The 20957-nt window shown below is 34.8% G+C and overlaps 1 protein-coding gene across 5 annotated transcripts in view; it reads right to left on the bottom strand.

Annotated features, from left to right (window-relative positions):
* LINGO2 (leucine rich repeat and Ig domain containing 2) overlaps positions 1–20957 on the bottom strand; it is a 512261-nt gene that overhangs the window by 328176 nt on the left and 163128 nt on the right. For all 5 annotated transcript variants that reach the window (XR_011147766.1, XR_011147767.1, XM_069001991.1 and 2 more), the window contains exon 2: positions 3968–4048. The gene's annotated coding sequence lies outside the window, so the exon portion shown is untranslated. The remainder of the gene's footprint in view (positions 1–3967; positions 4049–20957) is intronic.

The raw sequence follows: 20957 nt of genomic DNA, 5'->3' as shown, positions 1-20957 counted from the left end.
ACTTTTCTAAAACAAAGGCTAGTGAGGTTAAGTTTCTATTTTCCAAACAACAATTCTAGTACCCATCAAATGTAGACACCACTTGATATTTGGAGAGACTGGGATAGAAAATGGAATGTGTTCACTGGATGAACCAGTGTCTCTCCAAATAAATGCCTTGCTTGCTGTATGTCAGTTTTAGACATCTGTTGATTATACAGGAATGTGGATGCCTAAAGTCCGTACTCCAATGCATACTTCTGAATTTCATCTGGAAAATTAAGTAAATTTAATGACTCCCAAATAAATCCTAACACTTATTTATAAGTCCAACTGTAACTTAGAGTATAACTCCATTTAAGACTCAGAGAAAATATTCAGATGACTCCATACATAACAGCACAAGATAACACCACAAAAAACTGAAATGGATTGTTCTAATTTATTCTGATGGTTTCAAGAATCAGCAGGTCTTGCAGCTCCAGGGTAAGCAAAGATGTCTCTAAGTGAATTTTTGGGTGTGTATTTTGAATTTAGAAGAAGCCTGAATTCCATAAAAGAAATGGTCGGAACTTACTGAATTTTAGACCCCTTCTGTGTGTATAATCTGACTGTCTGAAGTCACCTGTTACTTTTGAAAGTACTAGATTGAATTGTCAGAGATTATTCAAGCATGTGGATTAAAATGAGTGTTTTAAACCTGAAGGGATTTTCTCTTTTTATTCACATAATAACATGTATGTATTTCTAGTAATTTCAGCACAACTATTCAAATTTTTCTTTCCATTATGAAGAATAGCAGCTTCTGGTCTCAAAAGCAAAGCTTTATGATAGCCTTTGCTTATTTTCAGACATGTGGATCTGGTAACACTGAGAACTATGAGAACCGAAACCTTAACTAATTTTATTATCCAATCCTTCAATAAGTACTTTTAATAATCTAGGTTTATGGATTAAAGAGCAGGAGAAAAAATACAATCATCCAGATTTTTTTGTGTTCTCCTCTAGTAGTGTTCAAAAGACACATTTTTTCCTCAATATACAGTCCCTAATCCATCAAGTTCAGGGCATTTACTCAAGAAATAGAGAAGTTTAAGTATTAGAAATACAAATCAATATAGAAGACTTTGGAAATGATAGTAAATTATTTCTAGACAAGTACTGCACTCATGCAAAATTTGGCTACATCTGGTAATATAAAAATTATCTGTCACCCTAGTAGGCTGAAATCGAGGGTTGAGAGGAAAAATCAGTTGTTACAGTAGTGTTGGCCACCTAGGGAAGGAAACTAAGTTAATCTGCCTGCAAAAACACACCATCAGCAACAGCCATGGTTAGATAACACCACCTCTCACCTAATTTGACTTTATTCGAAATGTCCCAGACACAAAAATGTATAATATTTACTCACATGAAAAATTTCAGTTTATCCAATAGTGTGATCTTTCCTCTTTTGCAAAGAAAAACATGTGTATTGACATGCACAAATGAAATAATCTCTTATTTTTTTCCTTTTTTTTCTGAAATAGAAAGAGCCATTACACCTATTGGGATATAATGCTTTACAGCAGCACTTAGTATAATCTATATCAGTAAAGACAGAAACATTCTTGAGATGCCTAAACCTACTCAGGGAGGATTTTAACATCAAATGAAAAGTATAGAGAAAACTTTCACATCCTCATCTTATGGAAATTCACAGATGTTATTCACTGCGCATCCCAAATTCACCACAAGAATTTTAGGAAAACAAGTTGAATAGGCAGTAATGAATCTTTTCAGAAGCATGAAAACAAAAGACAGAATGAAAGACAATTTACTTCCAATAATTCCTCAAACCTTTTTTAAAAATAGAATTTCAAATTACAACTCTGAACCTACCCTTTTGTTTGAATAAAAACATCTCATTACCCCATACAAGCTCATCATCATAAAGATGCATTAGTCTATTCTCACTGGCAGTGACTTATCGCTAACTCCAAATTGAATATTGGTGCTTTGCTATTGAAATGCCAATACCAAAAATTGCACATAAGTCATTAGAAACAATGGCACCTTCAGATTTAATTACACATACAGTCAAAGGAGGCCCAGTAAGTCAGAAGTGGTTATTGTGGATAAAAAGTCACAATGTTTTAAAAAATAATTGACAAAGAGCATTGAATTTTCTTCTAAATTACTATTATATTATTTTTTGTGATTTCTATTGTACATACGACACAAAATTATCATAAGTGATGCAGAAAGAGCATCTTTAGCCTGCTGCTAGGTCACCTACAGCTTTGGAAATTTTGCTCATCGTTTTCAGTCTCAGTTCTTTAGCTGTCATTCAGCCAAATATATCCCAGTTCTGCAAGTTTTTAAGTACATTCTTAACTTTCCATTAAACACAGTGCAACATAATCATGAAAATTATGATAAACCCCTTGTAAATTACAGCTTTAGCCATCGGACTTCTGACTGTTAGTGTTTTTCTAAGTTCTGCTGGCTTTGCAAACTCAAGATAGAAGAAACCTATGTAACACAACATGACATCTAGGGAGTTGCACCAGCACCACTTTGAAATGTAGCATCACCCACTCTTTTCTGACAAATCTGATTTGTACAGTGCCTAACTATCTGCATGAAAAATCATTGGTTTTGGGCTCTTCCTCAAAACTGGAAGTTTTCTGCCATTTCTAGTAGTTTAAAAAAAGGTGATAAAACTGGCCAGATACTTTTTCTTCCTTTTTTTTTTTTTTTTTCTAATTTACAAATGTCTTCCATGCTCAGAAGGAGCCCTGAAAGAAATGATGCTACTTTTGTTTTTACAATCACCACCCACCATCTCATAGCAGGGTTTCACTCAAGCAAAGGCTGAGTCACTTCTTTTTTCTCTCCCTTCTTAAAAAATACAATATATTAAAATGCACAGCCTTGGGGATGAGCTTGACACTCCCCCGTTCCAGGTGCCAGGAAATATACTGATTTTATTTTTCAAAAGGCCCAGTTTTCCCCCTTGAACATACAGCTCTTAGTGGCACTTCTGTCAAGAGAGGGTAATTCTTTTTCCCAGCATAAATTTGGAGCAGCTTTTGCATAGCTTGATGTTCAATTCTTTACAACATATAAGAGTACATATTTTGAAAACTTTCTTTCACCATGTCTAAAAGAGCAAAAATGGTAGTGTCAATGGCAAAAGGACTGGAGAGGAATGTTCTTTCCTGCAGACAATTAAGACAACTTCAAAGATAAAATTCTGGGATGGGACAAGAAAATTGTCAAAGGAAATGTAATATTAAAGCTAGACCCTTTAAAAAGCTGAGGATGGTATTCAGGATAATATTTTCTTGGTAACATATTTTTTCTGGTAGAATCAGCAACCTTCTACAGTAATTAATGAAAATAAAATCATAGTGACACGATTAATTCTCAAAACAAGCCAGCTTCCCTGAGGTATTTCTGAACTCTAGAAAACTAGATTTTCCAAATATATAACATGACTACCTTTCAGATATCATTATTAAAAGCTATGTTTAAGAGCACGAACAAGAATCTCTTATTTTAAAAAGTTCACAGCAATAAAGATTGTAAAAATAAGATTCTTGAAGGTCTCAAGAATCAACTTCAGTCTTCCTTCTAATAAAGTCACCAATAAACACAGCATTTACCAATAAACACAGAATACAGAGAATATAGATAGACATAATAAATACATTCACAGTCATCTGAACTGTTCTTTCACTCAGATTGATGGAAGTAACCGAGAAATAACCCAGAAACTCACAAATAACCTAGATCTTACTGTATTTTCCTTTCTTCCTGAGAGTGAGGTTTATTTGTTAATAAATCCAAAGGAACTAATTGCATTTATTTTAAGTTGTAAGAGTATTCTAATACAATTCACTGCTAAAAGTGTAGATTAAAACCTAGAGGTACTATAAGGTCATTTTAGACATTTGAAATTTTAATAGTATACAATTATAGTCAATTAAAATGTAATATTTACCTTGCATACCAGGTTCCATAGATATTAGCAGGAAAGACAAAAGAGTTTTCTGCCAAGTTTTTCAGCTCCACTGCTCACTTACTAGAAAAAAAAAAAAGAAGAAAATATATTCAGCCATGAATTGTACAGAGCTTTTTGAAATGTTGATGTTTTCAGTGAAAATGCCTTGAGATGTCTTGGAATGATATTTAGCTCCTGTCCAAAATGGAATAGAAAAGATTGTCAGAGGCCTAAATGGGTCTGCTAAGGTAAATAGGGTTAGAGGCAATTGACACCTTCTAATAACACCAAAAAAAAGCGTGCACTCACTGGCACTCAAGGGGAGCAGGCAGCTGTGTTGCCTACGGTAGGACAGAGAGACATTTATTGGAGGATCTGAAGTTGAAACTGACAAAGTATTAAACCTGAATGGAGACAAAGAAAAAAATTGCTTCAACGGCAGGACCAACTGTTTGTCTCTGTTGGTGATGGAACTTGGCACCTCCAGAGATTTCTTCATCTATGTCTCCAACTCTGTAGTAAAAAAGGAGGTTTTTAGAATGTCTTGCCATATTGAATCAAATCTGAACTTTCCATTTATTTTAACATGACAGATGAAGAAACATCTGTCTTACACAGTGAAGGTTGAGGAGTTAAGTTCTAAATCACATATGTGTCAGGACCAGAATATGCCTGAAAGAACCCAGATTGTTTGATAAGCCAGAACTACACTGATACCAAAGACTAATAATGACTGTGCTATTTCAAAATTAATGCGAAAAATGCCATAAACTCTTTTGATCAACATGTCCCACATAAGCTTTTCAGAAAAAACCAACCAAAATAACAAAATTATTCTTCTTCCTGTCATGTAGAAATTACTTCTCCAAGACTTTTCCAAATGCGTGAAAAGGATGACCCTGCATATCTACATAAATCACATTGTGATCTGGCAGAGGTTATTCTGTAAACTGAAAAACATAATATAAAAAAGAAAGAAGAATATTATTTAAAATAATCTTAGGATATAATATAATATACAGCAGTTACAGGAAAGATCAGATATCGCAAGTAAAGGCAAACTTCGTGATAGAATAGAACTCTCATTCAACCACTTTATGTGGTATACAAATATGTGAGTTAGTTCAACCATTTTATATTATAATATATGGTTTATAATGGATAAAGTAAATGGACTAATAGCTGAACTGCAGAATGCATATGTAACATAAGGAATTTATGCAACTTGCAGAAGCAGTCTTGGAAGGCATCAATGATCTGTCAGCACTCCAGGGTCTGGTACTGTCTCCACTAAACACTGTTGCTTTCCTAGAGAAGTTGAGTTGCACGTTCACCAAAGCTGTAGTTTTGGCATGAGATTTGTATCAGTTCTCTATTATCTCCCTAGCAGATAGTTTCCAAACAAAATGGAAAACTTATTTAAACTCACAGCAGTATTTTTTTTTCAGGCTTTCTTTTCCTCGAGAATTGTAACGATTTATCGATCTTGCCTTTTTTTTCCCCTTGAATCCTTCTCAGAGTTAATACACAATCAAATGAGAAGGAAGAAAAAAAAACAAAACAAAATAATTAAAAAACCCACAAACCCCACAAAAACTTTATATTCTAACTAACTGTCAAAGGATATTTAAATATCAGATCTAAACAGGCAGCAGTGGATGCTCAGGAAGTTCCACCTGAATATGAGGAAGAACTTCTTTAGTGTGTGTGAGACTGAGCACTGGAAGAGATGGTCCAGAGAGGGTGTGGAGTCTCTCTCATGGAGATACTCAGAAACTGTCTAGATGAAATCCTGTGCCATGCGCTCTGGGATGACCCTGCTTGAGCAGGAAGGTTGGATCAGATGACCCACTGTGAGCCCTTCCACCTTGAGCCACTCCAGGATTCTGTGATTTCTCTCTTCACCAAAATGTAGCAGCAAAATGGAGTATCAACATCAAAATCTCCTCCATTAGAGGTCAAGGGTCAAACTGCCAAATGTTGATAACATCTCCATCTCATTACTTCATTAGTTCTGAGGGTAAAATCCGAGTGGTAGGAGAGGACTAGAGGGTTGTTTTTATTAAGACCCCAGTGGGAATTCAACAAGGTCAATACAAGAGGCTGTTAGAGAAGTCAAATTTCTATGCGGCAACAGTTCCTTCAGAGATGAGTGATTGCCGAATAGGTGAGGCACAGAGGAACTAATCAGTTTTCTCAGCTGCAGGATATCACTACTATCTCAGCTTAAAACAAGCTGCCCTTGGCCCCAAGCTGCTCTTTAGGTGGTACAAAGCTGATGCTGAGGAAAGAGACAAGCTTACTAACCAGATGTGGAAATGGGAGAGGCTAGTCAGTGCCAGTGATTGTACACATGCGGAAAAAAGGCAATCGCATTAGATAAAACAGTATTGTGTATCCCTCAGAGATAAGATTTGAAAGTCTTAGAGAGCTGATTTATGAGGATATCAGCTTAGTTGTCAGGAAAAATCTTAATGATAAGAATTGTTGTGAATGGAAGAGATAAAAATTAGAAAATACTAATAGACAAATAAAGGGAGGGGCTACCGCAGTTTTCTACAAAACCTTTAGTGGCACTAAAGAGCCAGATGGTGGTTTATAATATCTATCAGAATAAAAGTTCAAAATAGAGTAAAATATGCATTTCATTCATGGACTGTACATGGAAAATACAGAATTTTTGCCCCAGATGCTGATTATCCTAGATTTTTGAAGGAAAATTTCTTTGCAGGAGTTCCCCTCTGGTAACTCTGGAATATTTTACCTGAATTTGTCTATTGCAACAGTGCATGTCCAGTCTTTATTAAGATATTGCTTTAAGGAAGAGAAAAACTGTCCCTAAAATCATAGTGAGAATATAATAACACAACAAACAGTTATCAAAACTAGAAATCACTAAAGCATATTACTCAGGGACAGCCTAGAAATATTAAAGATTTCACTGGATTTTTTTGAGCCACATGCCAAACATGTGAAATGTACTAAGACAGTTTTGCCCTAAGATCAAACAATAAACATGAGCATCGTGAAAATAAGTCATGTGATCTACATTGACCTACATTGAGAAAATTAAAAGCCAGAGAGCGAAATGTTGAAACACAACCAAAAAAGTAACTGCTTAAACTGCTAAACAAGAGATACTTCAGATTTACAGAAGGATGATCTACATCTGAAGAATGAAGATCCTTCAGATCTGTATCTTGAAAATATAATTAATTAATTTTATATATAATTTAGTGTAGGGTTTCAAGCATAAAATCAATGAATTCTTTATACAATAGAATTTTGTAAGGGTAGTGGCCATATTTTTCTCTAGATTAAATCACAGCTGAGGATTTTTTGCAGAATTCCGAAGAGATGTTACCCAAGATACACTGAGGAGAGGAATAGCTGTATTTTAAATCTATTGTAGTTCAGAAAATAACCTTGTAATGTATGTTTCTTGTCAAGCATTAATGATTTGAAGATATAAAAATTTTCACATCAGCTTAAGGCAGGGAATGTGTTTTGTTTGTTTTGGTTTGGTTTAGTTTGGCTTGTTTTTTTTTAAATTCAACAGATGTGTTAGATTGCTTGCAAAACATACTAAGCTTAGAGACAGTTTTTTAAAAACCTAAATAAACTAGCTAATAAAAAAGTAAACCATGCTGGACACAGATACCACACTTTCTCTGAAAGCATATCTGAGAGACTGGTATTGAAAAAATTAATTACAAAATATCTGCTGCACACCGAGGTCTTCAAACAAGACCTTTGAGAGTAAGCTTTAGGAATAGGTAGCACAACTTTTCAAAACATAGCTGCTTTTAGTACAGTTGGTAAGTTGTGCCAGACCACTGTAACTCTCAGGCTCCTATTCATTCTCCTGACTTCATTCCACTCTTCCCAGCTGCGAGGAGTTTCAGAGTGACACAAAGGAAGTGTAGCTTTGTGAGGGTAGACATTACACTGAAATATCCACTGCTTGCTAATTTGGAGTTAAAGGGCATACTGTAGATATGTAGTTGCACTTTAGCATTTCAGATCCTATACAAGAAAATACTGGTAATAACAAAATCAGATATTAAAGTTGACACAGCTGGAAGTATTGAGTTTAAATTGCAGAAAAATGGATCAAATTCCTATGGAATATTCCTAAGTATACTTTAGCACTGAAATGCAATGTCTATGGGAGTTGTGCAACCTCCAATTTCTGTCATTGTGAAACATGGGTAAATATCTGTCAGAAGCCACACGTATACAGTGCTGCCAGAAGGCAGCACTGGGGGAAGGCAGTGGGTAATGTACTCTTGAGAACTCATCCAACTCATCTTGGATGATATTTTCAATAATTTCTAATATTTATACAATACAAACTGGATATGCTTTTGGGTTCATATTTTATCATCTGATCTAAAATATACATCTCTCATCACTTTATGTCAGCTACCGGAAGTGATCAAAAGTGAACAAAAGCAATATTTTCAGGTTTAAAATCATGAAGAAACTGGAAAAAAATGCTAACATTTCACTTTTCAAACATCCTAAAGATTTATATCATCATCAGTTCTAGTAGTTACTACAGTTCCTATTTTAATGATTATGCATGGGATTTTTGAAAACTAATCAAGTTCAGAGTTTTGAAGCCAAAATATTATCTCTTTTCCTTTCCACAAAGCCCATATAAATCTATTGATGCTTTTGTTCAGAGTCAAAATATGGAGGCAATCTGCAATAAAATAATGAAATTCTGTCATTCTCTTCATTTTCCATCATAAAACCTTCAATTAGAATGAATGCTCACTAAGTCTAATGTTTAGGAACGATTACAGACAAAATTGATGTGAAGAAGCTTATGGTCTTTGTAAAATCAGTATTTCCAAACATTTATTTTTTATGACTAGAAATTTACTAATTTGCCAATGAAAGTCACAATATTTGGTCATTATTAAAATGTTGCAAACAAAATGCAAAATCAAAACTATCAAGAAATGAAAGCAAAAAATCTTCACTACAGGATAAACGTCAAAGTGTCATCTGAAGAAATCATAATCATCTGACTCTCTCAGTGCTTGTTCTCTTTGCCATCAACAACATTCCTCCATAAAGACTACACAGGTGTTTGATTCCTATTCCTATCTCTCAGGGGCTCCTCAGGTTTACAGCCCCCTACCAAAATCAACTTACATGTATCTGGAAAACCAGAAGGCAGTTTTGTTAATGTCTCAACTATATATATGTATCATCTTTAGGTTTTTATTTTTATCTGTGTTATTCCAAACATTTAGGTAACTAATATAGATATAAGCTTCCTACACAAATCTCTCATCCAACCCATCCCACTTCCTTGCATGGTGGATGAAACGCTGTTTCGTGTGTGTTACACATTGACAAAATTACAGCTATTAAGTGTTCCCTAAGGACAGAAAAATATGCTGAATATATCTTGCAAAGGAATCTCATCATCGACTCACTTCCAATAACCTGTAACACCACCACTTGTCAGATACATTCTCTTATAGCCATGAATGCCTCATGATGGACCAATGCTCTGTAAACCACCCCTATAATTTTGTTTAATTTTGGAGACATTTAGGAGTAAATGGTTAAAATAGCTGGAATTATTACATCAGTCTTTAGAGAAATCACCTCTTTTTACCATGGACAGTGGGAAGACACACAGTCTTCTATGAACCAAAGACTTAACAAAACTGCATTAGATAACAATTCAAAGCGGCCAGTTAGACAAAGCTTAAATACATAACACTGAACAGGACAAAGACAACACAAATATTTAAAAGGCTCAGTACTTACTTGCACCATTTGACATTCAATCATCACTATTAACTGTAGATTTCAATCTTATAGAGTTTCACAGAGTGTTTTATTTTGTTGCTTGATAGCTAGTTCAAAGAAATTGCTCTTTGGTAGAAAAAATAGGTTAATGAAATTATATAATACATATTAAACTGTTGCAACAGTTTGTTTTACAAGTTTTCCGTGGTAGTTCAGCAAATAGGATTTGTCACATGATAAAAGGAAGTAATAAACCCTTTATTCAAGAGTGTTTCCCATTTCAACCAGATGGGTGTTGAGATAGGAAGAGAGGTGAAATTAAAAGAGCAGGTATTAGAAACATTTTAATTTGTATGAGAATAAGTCCCACAGTACTCGTTTCCTGACCATAACCTGTGTTTTTCAGGTGCCTCCCACCCGTGTAGCTTTCCTGCCTCTATTATTTACAATAACAACATCGCTTCCCATGACATAATGCTTATTTCTTGCATAACAATGAATTTTTTGGTTTTTGCCATTAAAAACCAAGCATAATTTATGCAAGAATTTAGAGAGAAGTTCATTAAGAAAAAAAATAGTAAAAAAAGTTTAATTTCAACACCACCTAAAGTATATAGTTACAATAATCAAGATGAGACAACAAATCCTAGAGTTAAGGCACTGCTTTTTAGCTTTGGTGATAAGCATGTTTCAGCTTTTGTTTGTTTGTTACTCAAAGTTGCCCTGCATAATTTCTAAAAGTGACAGACATAAGAAATATGCTATTTGCTTTAGCCATGGATACACAGAGCAATTTCAGTGCTAGTGACATGGCTTGACTAAGAGCTGCGAAAATCCATGGGGATTACCAAAGGGAGAGAACCAATGAAGGATTTACTTTGCTTACAGCTTCTCTGCTTTACTCTGAAACAAAATTGAGTTGCCTCTGAGATTGCCTTTTTCTTCCGCATACAGATTTATCCTTATTCATAGTCATATACAGAAACAAGTGCCTGAATTAAAAATGTTACATCTATAAATCTCCAGCATGCATACATAAGAGTTACTACATTTTACAGCTATAATCTACCTGTAATGTAATTGATATCTTTTTGCAATATAAAAGAGAATATGGAGCTGTCACTACAACTAAATCAACTATATATGAATGTTCTTACACTAAGCCGAGTGTTGTTTGACCTTGTAACTCAATGGATGATCCAAGTGTAGACCTGGTTCATTTCAGAGGACTGTGTTTATAATGCACATGACATTCATCTTCAGATTGGGACACTCAGCTCCTGCACTTAAGGTTTGCAGTAGTTTTAGTGGAATTGTAATCTGGAATAGCGTACCAACACTTTTATGATTTCCTTACCCTTTGGCAACATTATTTTCAGGGTAAGAACTCTAGCAATAAATATTTTGCAATATAGTCAGAACTTGGTGAAGCTAGTGAAGCAAATCAAAACACTCTAAACTCCAGATGCTTCATTTCATGAGTTCACCCCGAAGCAAACAGATTACCATCTGGGCATATGAAAGAGAAAAAATAAAGTATACCTTTAAAGCAGCCTGTGTTTAGGAGTACAGTGTGTGTAGTATGATCTAACATACTATGAATTAGAAATGTGTTCCACCTAAATTGTATTTGAAATACTACTGAAATACTGAGCTGATATTTCAGATGAACTGTAATATGCTTTAATTCAGCTGATAAATACTCCAGTAAAATAAAATAAAATAAAATAAAATAAAATAAAATAAAATAAAATAAAATAAAATAAAATAAAATAAAATAAAATAAAATAAAATAAAATAAAATAAAATAGACCCAACACCATTGATAACATCTGGACTAGTGATTTATTTTTCCAATTAATTTCAGACATTTAGAAAAGATATTGGGGCTACTTAAAGCATATTATTTCAAAGAAAGAACTGTAACTGCCCAAACAAATTGAAGTAATTTCCTCAAGTGGCTGTTAGAAATCCTCTTCTTATACAGGTTAAAAGCTCACACTATAAATACTTACAAAGCATATCATAAACTCTTCTCCATGACTTCTACATATATGCACATCACCCTTTTTGACAAACTAAAGGATTGTCCTAAGTTTTATGAAATTTTCGATACAATAAAGACCATGTAGAAGAACCTCCATGAAGTCCAGCTTTTAATTTTTTTTCTACACAAAGACATTTTATAGCAGCCAATAATCTGAAAAGTGGGGAATAATGTAAGCTGAACCCTTTCATGTACTTTTGACATGCTTATTTTCTGAAAAACAAGGCAAAGTCAGCAGCAAATATTGTCTGAAGTAGTGAACTCTGTTTGGGAAACAAGATAGACACTTTTATTCCTGTACTCAAAAACTTCCAGCAGTCAGTTTGGAAGCAGATGTTCTCCACTGTCTTGCCAGATAAAGAAGACATGGGAATCCTGACAAATGGATAGAAAGGCTTCAGGCAGAATCACTTAATATGTTGACTCATGTGTTACTGCAGGTACACTGGCTTTGAGTTAATTCCTCTGCAATCTCTGCCACTCACCAGTGTTCCTGTATTAGATGTACTTTCCATTTCAGAAATGCAAAGATCTCAATCATATCAGATCTCTGTGTCTACAATAATATAGTTCCTGGAAATTCCCTGATGTTTATGGTGTGAACACTCCTCACATTCTTACAGGACACTGACACAGGTTCAGGTCAATTTTGGCCATCTCTGCAGCACATACTTTTGCTTCCTTTTGTTTATGTCCATTAGCTTTAGCATAAGCCAGCATGAATATGGATCTAATTCTGCTGGACTCAGCTACTAAAGTGAAACGCTGGAGTTTCGATTCCATGCTAATCTGAGATTGCCTCCATTCTTTTTAAATACTAACAAAATTTCTGTTAGGGATTACCTGCTTGAGAGCTTCCTCCCCTTTACTTTCAATTTCTCAGTAATTATAGTCTTTGTTATAATTGCTCAAAGTCCCTTTGAACTTACAAATGGAATTGATTTAGAACAGGTCTGGAAAAGACTATAAGATTTCAAGCCTAGTGGAACCAGGATCACTGCATTAAATCCACAACTAGTTTCCCTGACCTTGGAAAGAAGGATATGAATTGGAGTTCACAATCTGACACAGATTTGTGGACTTTTAATGACACTGCCTGGTATAGAAAAAGGTTCGAGTGTTACAGACCTTGTGATACAGTGGGGATAACCACTATAATTTTTGATCTGATTGTTACTACATGAAGTTTGATGAGCTGAAACTCCTTATAGCTAAAATGTTTGTTTTTTTCCAAACTTTGGGGAGACAAGAAAAATGCTGAGGATGAGCATGACTCATTGAGGAAGTGATAGCAAGCAGATAACAAACTTATCCAAATTTATCAGAAATTAATTTGAACTGAATTGCCTCTATGGTAGTTTACAGTAGAACTGAAGAATTTATTTTTTAACCTCAAATGGCATAAACAAATAAATAAATAATACAGTACCAAAAATTGGGAAAGTTGATGACTCCTTTTTGTAGAAAAAGATGGAATTTTAATGAAAAAAAAGTATGTTTATTTTAGGTCATCAATATCATCTACCAGTGCTGAATTAAAATTAAATCCTTTTTCTTTAAAAACTGTACTATGTTCTTAGTGCTATATTGATCGTGTTTCCTGTTTGTTTCAGACGACAAAACATTTGACTGTCCTCACTTAGGTACTAAATGCTATTTTACTCCTACAATGAAATAAATTTATCTAAAGGCAAGTGTAATCCAAAGAGTAATCTGTTCACTTCTGGAATGCTATCAGATCAGAACTGGTTTTGCATCTCTAATGAGCCATTGCCCTCATGGTGAGAAATACAAATTACCCTTTAGGTAAGTCAAAAGAAAAGTTAATTTTATTTCAATGAATTACAGCCTTTTGATTCCAAATAAAACGAATGAATAAGTATTCAATTTAAATATTACCAAGGAGAACTTAGCATAATAATGAATTGATATTTTTTAATTTTTTCAAGAAAAAATTACTCTTATTTAACAAAAATTATTCCCTCCTCAAAAATTCACAACCATGTCATTTGAGAAAGGATTATCGTCACAACAGAAATGCACATTTTACAGTACATAACTTCAAGGGCTGGATTTTTATGGAATATTTTAGGTGTGATTATATTTATTAGAAAAACATTTGATAATCACTTTTAAAATTTTCAAATTAAAAAAAGGCCAATAATATGAAATTTAATTAAATTAAGAACTATGCCTCCTTAAGTGATATGATTTCCTTGATTTGTACATAAAAATTTCTTCACACCATTTAGCTTTGATAAACATTCTTCAAATCGTGTGAATATTTCCTTTCATTTACTTGCATCTTTAGTGCATTTTATTTTTTTCTGGAATGAAGTCAGCAGTCTAAAATAAGAGTTTCCAACACTAGGCACAAAATAAGGCATTTTAATATAAGTTGTAGTAGATGGTATTCCCAGTTAATGCTGCCTTTTAACTTAGGCATTTGATCTCCTTCCTATAAAAGTAAATGAACCAGCTCATCTTTAAGACGGTTCATGCCTCAGAAAAATAACAACTGGAAGCAGGAATGGGTGTATAAACCAGCTTTTAATTTTAAGTGTATATGGATATTGTGGGTGTCTAACTGAACAGGGGAGAAAGAAACATTGTGTAAGGAAGAGTTTGGTGGCTGCAGTCAGGACACAGAGAAGTAGTGATTTCCTTAAAAAATACTAAGCTTATTGGTTTCATTGTTGTAACAAAACATGCAGTTGTATCCCTGAAAGAAATAACCTATGACAGCTGTTTCAAGAAATGTTGCAAAGCTACTTTCTGCCCCTTTTGCTTGAGAGCCAATAGAGCTTTTGGATACTTGGAACATCTGGGGATTAGGCTAGTAGTCTGTGCATCTTTCATATCTGACTACTTAGGAACAACATTTAGTTTCCCTGATCAACTTGAATCACAACCAAAATTTTAAGCAAAGAATTTCTAACTGTCATTCTTTAATGCAAAAAAAATTAGTAGGCTTAGTACTTTTATATAAAACCATTAGGTTTTTTTTTGTTTCATCTCCTGCAAAAAAAATTAGCACAAGAGATTTTTAATAATGCCTTTTTTTTTGAAAATAAAGACCAAGAAATAACTACTTCAATAAGAATAATTTACTAATATTATTTATGTACACATTTCTTGTCATGCATGAAGTGAAAATGCAGGATAGTACATCTATGTGCAGTGTATGCTGCAGTCTTTATCCCTGAACAGTGTCAAGCCCAGAAAACGCATAATCATCATAGAGAAGAAGCTAAGCCATCTGCTCAACATTTGCATAAGTAAAAATAAATGGCTTTATGCTGCTGCTGTATTTTCTATCACTACATCTGAAAAGCTAATAATGCTTTCAGTATGTCTCAGACATCTGTGTTTAAAACAAAATAATAATTAACTTTACAAAATATCAGTGAGCATTATTTTTCCTGTGATTAATAAACATAGTTGCATCAACTTGTAATGATTTAGGCAAAACACAAGCATCTTCTCTGAGATATATTTTTTTTACTTGTTAGCAAGGCTGAAAACTGTGATTGGCTTCCCCATGTTGCCTAGAAGGACCAGAAATGAACTGAAACTCAGTGATTGACAATCGGCAGTCAAGAGTATCTTTCCATTCCTACTAAAACCTAACAAGTAGTCTGTTGCTGATTCATGTTAACTATGATATTAAGAAAAAAACTTAGGTATGGAATTACTAACTTTTCAGTCAAGGTTATATTTTTCAGAGTCACAATGTAACTAGACACTTCAGCAGCTTTTTAGCAGTATATGAATGACTCAGAAATTTAGGCACAGAAAAATGCAGCCCCCTTATTCAAGAATATTCATTTAATATAAAAAATGTTTAAAATACAATAGAAAATAATCTTAATGAATTTTGCCAAATCTTAATTATAGAGTCCCATTATATTCTGTAATTAATTTACAGTTGAATAGTGTCTCTAAGAGGACATGCAAATCAGAACTATGATTCTGCACAGAATTCTAATCACGCTTGAAAGCCCCTGATACGCCAGTAAAGAAACCTATCTGAAAACATTTCAGTGGGAGGCAAAAAAAAGTTTAAAACTTCAAACTCTGCATGCTTGCAAAAAGAACAGAGAGACTCCATTTCTCTCTATAATTTTAAAAATAAGCTTCTTTGGCATCAAAATAAACAACAGAATACTGTCTAATATTCTCTACAAAACATGTAGGTCTACATAAAATGATTGCTATGTACTTAACATATTTTTATCAGAACTGCAGTATCTATTGCAGGGAAAAAATAAATACATTCAAAACATGCTTGATTTAACTCATAAAGAAGATTTACTTGTCTTTTGTTATTTAAAAAATACATGCAATCTGTAAGATATTCCCTTCTGTATAAAGAACAGTCCTGTCCAAAGCAGGCTCAGACTACATTGCTCAAGGCTTTATCCAACCAGGGTTTGAAACCCTTCAAAGTTCTCTTCAGTCACTTCCCTTTCTGTATCTCAGATTAATCTAACTATTTTCAATACAGATACACTGGTGCAAAAACTATGCAAACCCACTTAATTTTTTGGTTTCTGTATATATGTACCCATACACATTCCACATTTGTAGTACTGCTTGAAATACTCCTAAATCCGTGTTTGTGTTCTCAGAAACTAACTATGCACATTCTGATTTCACACGGAGTTTTAGCAAGATTAAGATGGAAAATGGAATGGAATAAAAATCAGCAATCAGCTTTTGGGACTGGTTTACAAAAGTGCTAAGAACTTATGCCTAGCAGAAACAGGGTATCAAGGTAACTATAAAGGGCTGTCTGCAGACTTCAACTCACCTGAAGTTGTACAGACAACTTTCGATAAAGCCAGCCTAGTCTGCCAAAATGCTAACATCCATAATTTATTTTAGCTCTCATGCAATCCTGTTCCACAGTTTCTAAGAAAACCACAAGAAACAAAACTTACTTTACTTCTTCCCCTCTGAGGTTCATCCTACAAATTCTTCAGGAGCTAATTTTTGGCTCATTTAAATGACTCACATAGTTCACACTAAACTTACTGTTGTAGGATTACAGACTTAGACTGCAACAATGCCTTTGTTTCCTTTCTCTAGCTTCCTGGAGATCACAGAATAGTTCTCTTTGAAGTGCAGAGATTTTGCCTTATTTGCTTTTTGAAGTGCTTTATGCATTTACCACAGATTATAAATAATGAAAGGTAGTTATTTTGAGTAAGAAAAGGTGTTTACAAGAAAAAGAAAATATAATGCTTCCATATATTCCCTTTGGAACAAATAGCAGAGCCATGGTGTTTCCTCACTCTGTGAAACACAAACAAATAGGTCATAGAAAGAAAGAAGAAACAATGCACATGAGAATGACCCCTCAGAAAGAATTATCTAGGAAAGTAAAGGCAATGTGATGTCAGTCCTAAGTATTTATTGTAGCATTTGAAAAATATGCCTTTTGTGACTACTGTTTCCAGCTGATAAACCAAGACTGAGCTGACAGAGATATAAATCACAACATAACCGATTTTTTTTTTTTTTGCCTCAGCCCTCACTGCAGGATTATTTTGCAGCAGGATGTATAGCCTCAGTTCAGCCTAGGAAGGAATAAGCACACACAATTGGTAATTTTGCCTCACGTTTGATGTACAGAACACACACAGGTGTTAAGAGGGCATCATGTTATTCAAGTTTGGCTGATATAGTATTGGATCAAAACACATACTGTGTCCCTTCATGACATAAAATTTAAATCCTGATTTCCCTGTTGTCATGCAAAGCCACTTTGTAATGTCCTCTTCACTGAGGGAGGTATGGTCCCAGAGCAGCAGGCTGTGCTGCACACATACCAGCCAACCCACAGTGCCCATCAAGAAATGGTTATCAGCTACAGCTACTTGCCTGGGGAAGGATCAATTTGCACTGCCACCCTTTTCTTCCTTTCCTGCTCCTCAATGTTCCCAGCTGGGCACCCCTTCCACTGACCTTCTTCCAGCTGAACAGCCTGTTAACAACTTTGGTGAATAAAGTGTGCTGAGAAGTCCAGCTGGGTTAGTTTTCTAAAAGATTAGCGAACTATGTCAGCCTATGGAGGGGTCTGGTGAGAAGCAGAGACAGAAAATTGATGGAAATAGGAAGATGTGGAAGGTAATCTTCCAGAGCAGATAGCTTTGGAAAGGTAGAATTAGTACAGAAGAGCCTGCAAAGGGGACTGCCCCTTTCTGCCGCTCCAGGTTACTAAACTGCCTTGCTCCATTTCATGTAACTGCAGTGTTACGATCTGACACACCTTTGTGCTATGCACTTAGCATGGGTGTACATTTTCGTGTAAGTCCTGTAGACCATTTAATTATGCAGAGGCCAAAAGGGATGGAAGATGACTGTGCCAAAACTTACAATGTCTTGTGGAAAGGAAGAACTTGGTTAACTCATCTAACACAGTAAAGACAAATATTAGTGGTTATAGCACAAGTTATTACTGTTATTATTCAGTCCTTTTTTTTTTTAATCAAGTCACAGTGTTTTCATTCTATCTGTAATCACTTTCTGCAGATTTTTGCTGGCTCACAGGAATGATTATCAAAAGGAATGGCTGCCCTTTTCAGAAAATAGAGCATAAGGGAAGTTCTCAATTCATAATTCACATAGGGAGCATGATTCAAGGAGCTGCTCTATGCTTTCAGCCAAGTAACAGAAATATATCATAATTCCCGTTGGGGGCATAAAAACATGTTTGTGTACGTGACACCTGGAGGAATACTAGAGTGTGGGAGCAATTTATTGCCTAAAATAATCTACTCCATTCATGAAAACATTGATGACAAACAGCACACTATTAAAACTGGAACTAATTCTAGCCATTTTTTCATCTGTTAGCAATTTACATTTTATATATAAATATATAGATATACACATATATATAAGAACTATTCAGGAGGTCTTTTTCAGCTTATTAGAATGAAAGAATCAACAACCTTGCACAGATTTCAGACATCTTCATCTTAGTCTTCCAACAGTGAGTCTTTATCCTCTTCTTATGAGCAGGAACATACCCTCCTATTACATCTTATGGCTGTTAAACTTTTCGGGGTACAAACGGCTTTTCAACAGGTCTCGTCTGTAACTGTGAGAGTGTGTGAAGGTGAAAATTTCTGCAAGTCAGTGAGACAGTGTGGAGGCTGAGTTCAAATGCATGAACTCACAAAAGCATGTTCTTTGCCAATATCAGTTGGTGTGATTACTTCAGCTGGAAGTTGATTCCAGCATTATGAGTATAATCTTCACTGTCAGGGATTTAACACTAAAAGATCTTCCTGGCTTAGCTGAAGACATTACAGGTAAAATCTAAAATGGAAGCTGGAAATCTTTCCTTCCAGTACTTTACTGCAACTGTAATGTCAATGTCAGAAAGAAAAATAGAAAAAAAAAATTGAGATTGCCTTTAAAACAACTCAAATTTTCACTAAAAACACTTTGTTAATGCCAAAATCCACTGATTTCCATAGGTTATGATACAATCATACAATTGAAGTCTGAAATGTTCAAGATGTTCTGAAGCTGCTGATCTAAAACAAAAGCATGCAGAACCTGCTAATTTTGTAGGGACAGCTAGGCGACTAGAATGATTTCTACTGACAGTCTTGTAGTAAGGCAGGAGATTTAGCTAAAAAATTGTCTGACATACGAAGATATTGAAAATTTTTTAATCTTAATACTTGGCACTGGATTTCTGTAAATATAGTTGCAAAATTAAAACTTTAGTCCCCAGAGTGGCTGTAAATTGAGAATTAACTCATTAAGCCTATTCATGAGATCTGCTGTGTATGAAAGGAAGCTCTGTGCATGAATGTATATATGTGCAAAAAATGAGAATATCATGGCAATGACCACAATTTAAATTACAAAACCCTTAAAATTATTCATGTGAGCTTAAATTTTTACATATCACTTCTTAATATTACTTACACATATAAATTTTCTATTTCATGAGGAAATAATTAAAGAAATAAAAAAGGTTAAACTATGAAAACAAACTTCCAGACAGGAGATTATAAATACAAACACCTACAGAATGTATTAGAAATTCATACAGCAATGATAGTTTAAGAGTTTCAAGATTATAATCAGAAAAATGACAAAATCAGAATGTTTTCAGGAAATGATTGTCAGACTTTATCAGCTATAAACAACTACTTGCAGTCCTTCTTCCTCTACTGAGTGTATATCTGCTCTAAAATCTAAATAATGCTGCTATACACAGGGTGGCATCATGACTTCAAAAGCCATAAGCAGGACTTCAGGTGGGGAACAACATCTCCTGGTAGGAGGGAAGCAAACGATATAAAACCCAAATCTCTCCTTGCTATTAATAATGTGGAAAGTGTGATTTCTGTGGAAAGATTAAATCACACTGAGAAATCTTTTAAACAGAATTAATGAGAAAGAGAGATGACAACTCAGAGACTAGTAAAGAAATGATGGTTAGAGTCGAAAGAAAAGGGTGTTGAGAAATGGGAGTAAAAGAGACCACAGGAACAATATTCAGGATGTCAGGCTCCCACCCCAGGGCAGGCACACAACTGCACATGGGTAGAAACCAAAACTGCAGTGACTAAGATGTGGAGGGAAAGGTCACACAACTGAAGTAAGTAGTGGATGAGTTAAAATTTACAGTAAAGGTAGACAGGCAAGAGAATGAGATGAAGATGGTTCTCATTGTTATGACACAAACACATAGGGCTCTCATACAGAGGCAGATGAGCTTGGCTTAAACAGGGAATGCCTTTTGTCTCAGTATTCATTAACGAGGGCTTTCTCTGTTCTTAAGGATAGTGATCAAGAGCAAGGAAAATGACCAGAAGAGGTTGAATCCAGGATTACTGTGAAGTCTAAATAAGATCATGGATTGCACTCAGCTGTGCTAAGAAAGCTGGCTGATGTTCTTGCAAGGCTGCTCTTCAAGAAAAGTCTTGGAGATTGTGGGAGATCTCTGTCCATAGGGTGAAAGCAAATGTTGGATCGACCCCATAACTACAAGCTTTACTTTGGTTCCTGGGACAATCAGACAAGGAGTTGGTCCTTTAGAAGCACATTTCTGAATATGAGGGAGGAAAAGGTGATAGGGAATTGTTGTGGTGGTTTGACCAAAGTGACTCACAAGCAAATCAGCTGGATACCTTCTGT

The sequence above is a fragment of the Aphelocoma coerulescens genome (genome assembly GCF_041296385.1).
Source record: "Aphelocoma coerulescens isolate FSJ_1873_10779 chromosome Z unlocalized genomic scaffold, UR_Acoe_1.0 ChrZ, whole genome shotgun sequence".
Classification (NCBI taxonomy): domain Eukaryota; kingdom Metazoa; phylum Chordata; class Aves; order Passeriformes; family Corvidae; genus Aphelocoma; species Aphelocoma coerulescens.
Note: the sequence above shows the minus strand (reverse complement) of the source record. Positions and strands in the feature narration are given on the sequence as shown.